Source organism: Choloepus didactylus, chromosome 18 (genome assembly GCF_015220235.1).
Source record: "Choloepus didactylus isolate mChoDid1 chromosome 18, mChoDid1.pri, whole genome shotgun sequence".
Lineage (NCBI taxonomy): Eukaryota > Metazoa > Chordata > Mammalia > Pilosa > Megalonychidae > Choloepus > Choloepus didactylus.
Window position 1 is genome coordinate 72,837,268 of NC_051324.1, and position 6,021 is coordinate 72,843,288.

Below are 6,021 nucleotides of genomic sequence, written 5' to 3' on the forward strand. Positions count from 1 at the left end.
CTCGAGTCCCCGTTCGTCCTCTCAAAAAGACAAGGTGCCTTCGCAGGAGAGCTAAACGGCCAGTAACCACACTGAGGAGGCCAGGCTGCCCCTCCACAGGCTTCTCTTCAAAAAGTGTCTCAACGACTGCAGATATCAGGCTTGGTGCCACTGCCAATATCCCCTCTAAAGGCCATTATGAGAACCTAATGTCTACTTAAAACCAGGGAAACACTAATTTGGTTAAGGTTCTCAGTTATAGACACACACAAAAATCCATGTGACAAAGAAATGTGCTGGGTCGAATAGAGTCCCTCCAAAATTCATGTCCACCTGGAACCTCAGCATGTGATTTCATCCAAAAAAAGGGCCTCTGCAGACGTAACTAGTGAAGGTGATATTCAGGGCAAGCCCTGAATCCAATATAACTGGTGTCCTTATAAGAAGGAAATTTGGACAGAGACAGACACAGAAGAAAGATGGCGGCAGGGAGCGGAGCAACGCGCCACAAGCCAAGGAAGGGTTGTCTCCTGGAGGCCTGGAGGGACCAGAGCCCTGTCACACCCTGATTTGGGACTTTTAGTGTCCGGAATTGTGAGAAAATGAATTTCTGTTGTTTAAGTAACCCAATTAGAAGTAATTTGTTATAGCAGCCCCAGGATACTAACACAAGAAGTTAGTATAAGGATGTCTCGCCAAATGGACTTTCAGATCAGAACTGTTCCCTAAGAAGGCCACAAGCCACCTGGGCCCACTGAGCACATGAAGCCAGTCCAAACTGAAACGTGCTGTAGATATAAACCACATTGGATTCCAAAAGTTTAGTATAAGAAAAGATATGGAGTTTCTAGATAATTTTTAGACTGACTACATGTTAAAATTATATTTTACACATAGCGAGTTGAATAAAAAATACTATTAAAATTAATTTCATCTGTTTCTTTTCATTTTTTAATGAGTTTACTATAATATTGTATAATTACAATTCTAGCCTGCATTATATGTCCACCAGACAGTGAGAGAGGAATAAGGGGAAGAAAAGAAAAAAATCATAGGACTAGCAAATAGCATAGATAAGATGGCTACACTTAAGCAAAACTTCCCGCAGACAAGCTATCAAAACAGAAGAACAATGAAGCAAAGTGGGCGAGTGGCTGGACCACAGGCTTTGGAACACAGCAGGCCCAGGTCACTCCTCGGCCCATCAACCATTAGTTGGGAAGCCCAGGTAAAGTCACCCAAACTTCTCCAAGCCTCCCTGTCTTCCACTGTAGAATGGGGACATAAAGCAGCTCCTGAGGTGGCTGTCAGGAGTAGCCCGACAACACACACTCGGTAAGGGGAGAGCAGTGCTACACAGCATCCCCAGCAGATGCCTGAGGCTTGCCCAGTGGAGCAGCACAGAAACTGTAACCAGCAGGAAGCCCCAGTCACACTCCGACTGCTACACTGTATCTACTTTTCAGTGCTTCTCCACTCACTACCTCACAACTGCACCTGCTTAGCCAAGGCTCAAAGACCATTTGAGTCACACTCAGAAAAATGTGTCCTTAACTTCCTCATTCACATCAGAAAAGCAAGACTCCCTCTGGTGCCTAGTATCCAGCTTGCCAGGAGGAAACCAGCTAGTCAGGGGTTCCCCAGAACTCTATTCTGGTAAAAGCAAGGACTTTTTCCACCATCTCATACATGATTCAGCTAATGCTGCACATGGATTCAAATTCTTTTTCTACAAAAATTTCTGTAAAGAAGAGATATGTTAACAGGCTTTGAAATTTGCTCTATAGCTACTTGTGAAATCGTACTTTGAAAGATACCACTTTTCTGTATACACGTTATACATCACAATAAGGAAATAACTGAAACTGTGGAACTGTAACCCATAACATTCTCTGAAATTTGCTCTCCAATTACTCAATAAATCGTAGTTTGAAAGTTACCACTTTTCTATATATATACTTCACAATAAAAAATTAAAAAAAAAAAACAGAGAAGAGATATGTAAGAAGCTTAATTAAAGAAAAAGAAAAGCACCTGTGAATTCTCATTTGAGGAACTAAAAGATCCTTTTGGCAGGCGACCCTTCTGTGAGTCCTCACCAATTCAAGAACCACTGCAGGTACTCGTTGAAAACGAACAAATACACAGAAGCCTTTGAGGGCTTACCTGGAACAGGTAATCGTGGGCCAGTTGCCTCTGCAACATCGACTCAGGTTATCAAGGAAGGGACCGAGTCAGACAGAGCAAGCGCTATACTAGGTGAACGCATTCAGGCGCTCCTTGGCCCGTTAAAGCACCAAGTTGCCACGTGTTTTGTGTGGAATGGGTGTGCAAATCTGTGGAACGAACAGCAAGATCATCAGGTGAGGCCAACCCTTCCCACTGTCTCCCTAGCTCCTCCCCATGGATGCAGCTAAGGAACTAGGACCATCTACCAGGAACAAATCGTCATCGAGGCTAAAGAAATACCTAGAGCTCCAGGTTCAGGAAGAATCCAGAGAACAGCGCTGACCAGATACAAATCCTTAGAGTGGGCATAATACATCTGCTCTGTATCTTAACCCAGACGATGGCAATTCCAGTGAACAAAATTTCTATTCACTTGCCACTCAACTCCAGTCTAAATCTCATTTCCAAAGAATAAAAGGTAACAGATCACCATCCCAAACTTTGGGTTTTCATGAACCAATAAAATTCCCAAAACAAAATCAAAGGAATAATGAGGGTTGCAAAGTTTTGCTAAGTGTGGATTTTTTTCTTTAATTATTATATACAATCACTGTGATTACTCAGAATTCAGGTATTTAGGAAACAACCTTTTTACGGTGAAAATGTTCAAACATACCCAAATGTAGACAGAACAGCACAGTGAGCCCTGTGCTCCCATTATTCAGCTTCAATTATTTCTACATATGAAATTTCAACCTTCATTCACCTTACCACCCCCAGATTACTTTAAAGCAAATCCAGACATATTTCACCCATGAATAAAAGCACATTAACATAAAATAGTAGAATGATCATACTCTCGGAAGGAAGGATAAACCTGAAAGATATTCAGCTTTATGCAAAACTCCCTACAAGGTCATTACTTCGTCTACCGACAGCTGAGAACTCAGTCATGGAGCAACCGAGTCCGTGGGCTCATGTCTAGGACAGGCAACTAGCATAACAGAAGAAGAGTTAAATGCCTTTAATTCAGATAAATTTGAGACAAGAAGCTTAAATAACAGATACCCACTCCCCAAGCTGCTCTTGAATGTGGAGCCAGAGGTTGTAACAAATAGATCAACCTCTACTTTAAAAATTTTACCCAAAACATTATAAATAACCTAAAAATGATTTCCTACCCTGCAGTGTAAGAATCCAAAGAAAATCATCCTTGAAATCACTGGCAACCCGTCTGGTGCACACATTTGATAACACAGATAGTCTTCAAAACTTACTAAGGATACTCTCTCCATTTCAGGTGTCCTACTGTCCAGCAAAGGGTTATACTTATCAATATGTTTATCTACCTCCCAGAGTACTCTAACATAGCTTCCTCAAAACAGCATTCAAGCACATTCTCACTCCCTTCTCTCTTTAAATTCACTTTTCCAGGATAAACTGCACTCAAGAGTGACACCATCGGCCACGTGCTGCTGGGGGAGGAGTAGGAAGGGGCTGCGGGGCTTCCCCAGGCCCTCCAAGGCTTTCTGCAGAGGTCCAAGCCCCTGCTGGGAAAAGAGCAAACTGAGCATCTTCCTCCTTCGAGGCCGGATTCCTGGCATTCATTATAGAAACTGGACTCTGAGCACCGGGAAATTCTCATCGACCGGCTCCGCCGGGGTTTTAGATGCTGCCCTATCAAGCAGAGGCCCAAGGAGACCGACTATTACCCGCAGCAGCAACGCGTGCTTGAAAAGCCCAGGGCCGGCACCAGGCGCGCAGGCACCGCCTCCGCCGTGACCGTGAGGAAGGTTACCGTCTCCAGGGGGGGCGCCCTCCCCTCGAACCCCAGTCACAGGAAACAGGCACAAAGCTCTCCCCGACCCTGGCTTAAACCATTCCACCAAAGGTCGGGGTCCGGCGTGAGGGATGCTTTCGTGGGTAAAGACTGTGCCCGGCGCTGACGCAGACCGTTCCCTGCTCTCCTGGCCCTGGGTCCGGTCGGGGTTCACGGGGGACCTCACGCAGCGGCACGCGCGCTCCTCCCGGCCCCTCCACGGGGACACCCCGGGCCCCGCGCGGACGCGAGCCCGCGGCCCCTCGGAGCGCCCCGCCACCCCTTCCAGCGCCCGGCGCCCGGCGACACCCCCGCCCCTAGCCCCGGGCCTCGCGAGGTCCCCGCGGCGGCAACCCTGCGAGTGGCCACGACCGGCCCCCAGCCTACCGGGGCCCGGGGGCGGCCTGCAGCGGGCCCGCAAGGCGCTGGCGTCCCCCCGGCCCGCGGCCCCGCACACTCACCATCCGGGCCTCCGGCGCCTCACACACGTGTCACAGCGACGCTTAAAGGCGCCTCGCCCCGCGGCGCGCGCTGCACGGACACTCAGAGGCCCCCGCAGCTTTAAGAGGCGGAGCTATCTTCGCCCCCAGTTTCCTGGGCCCGCCCGCAGCCGCTCTACGCGCCGGAGGCGTCACCAGCCCATCCCGGGCCCCAGTCAGCCTACGCAATGACGCAAGCACGCAGCGCCAAAGCCGACGCGCAATCAGTTCCCGCAGAGCACGTGATGCGGCCGCCACTTCCGGGTCGGGCTGGGGCGCGCGCGCCTGGGGCCGAGTCACCAGGCAGCAGCAGCCTTCTTCCTTCGCCTTCCGACTGCAGCGCGCGCCCCACGCCCCTCCAGGGGGAGGTGCTCGGCTAAGCTCCGCCCTCAGCCGTAGGCGGGCTCCTGACCCGTCTCCCCAGGCCTGGAGGGAGGTAGTGACCTATTGATGAAGTGTTGCTGTCTTGCACCTGGCCATCCTGGTGCAAGTGAGCTTTTTGAGCATCGTGGGCTAGTTCTGGGGAGAAGCGGGTGCAAAGACGTAGGAGCCTGGATCTCCAAGCTCTGGGGACTTGCCTGTAGTTCAAGGGCGTGCGTGATGAGCGCAGCATGCTCAGTAGAAGCCAGGGGATAGCAAGTCAAGAGGGCTTTTCTCGATGAAGGGGTCAGGAAGTGTTGACATTCGACCTTTGAAGTGTCCGGAGACCCCTGCGCGTTCCCTAGCCCCACTCCTCCCTCCTAAAGCATCACCTCTTGACAACTGTGCATTAAGGGCTTGGCTGAGTTTTTACAAAAACGTATTGCTCTCGCAGGATTTTTCAAAGTGGCATTCACCTGGAGTTCCTGAGTTGGCTTCCTCCCCATTGCCCAGGGTAAGTGGAGAGAGAGTGTACACTTCCTGGCCCGACTGCTCAGAGGCAGAGGATGGGAATAAACTACTATTTCCAAAAGTCCTGGCTTTGCACACACAATCCTATCTGCTGTGTCTTTCTTGAGAAATAAATAGGAGTAATGAGTGGGGTGAACCCCCTGAAGCTAATCTCATCCCTCCCCACAGTCCTTAAATAAGGACTGGGAATGGAGAGAGAGAATAGATGTAATCAGAACAAAATTCAACTTGCATTACTTATTTGGTGCTGGTGATTTAGGAAAAAAAAAAAGACAAGCAAAACAAAAGCAGAATGTGATACTAGTCCAAAATTGAGCGTATGCCCTCTTGCCTGTGAGAATCCTCACCTGTTAGCTTTACATTGAGCCTGATTCTGCATAGCACAAGTTTCGATCAGTCCTTCCTGCGCCGTGCAACGACTCAAACAAAGGCTACTCGAACTCTTCTGGGCTTGATACAATGTACAAGATGATATTAAAAGTTGGGGAGCAGGGAGCACCGGCAATGGCAGGGGAATCAGGAGACTTGAGTTTTATCCCACCTCTGCCCTAATTAGCTGGTTGCCTCTTTTAAATTACCCGGGCCTAAATTTCCTCCTCTGTGAAATAAAGACGATCAACATCTCTTTAATTCTTCTAGTAACAAAATTGACATTTTCTACCATTGCTGAGCTCAAATTTAATG

The 6,021-nt window shown here is 48.8% G+C and overlaps 1 protein-coding gene across 6 annotated transcripts in view; it reads right to left on the reverse strand.

The window, feature by feature from the left end:
• Positions 1 to 4,563, reverse strand: part of USP36 (ubiquitin specific peptidase 36) — a 43,920-nt gene extending 39,357 nt beyond the window's left edge. The window contains exons 1-2 of one of the 6 annotated variants that reach the window (XM_037808794.1): positions 4,429 to 4,563; positions 2,146 to 2,315 (exon numbers count right to left, since the gene is read on the reverse strand). The gene's annotated coding sequence lies outside the window, so the exon portion shown is untranslated. The other 5 variants (XM_037808793.1, XM_037808795.1, XM_037808796.1 and 2 more) reach the window with 5 other exon arrangements.
• Between the last annotated feature and the right edge of the window lie 1,458 nt (positions 4,564 to 6,021).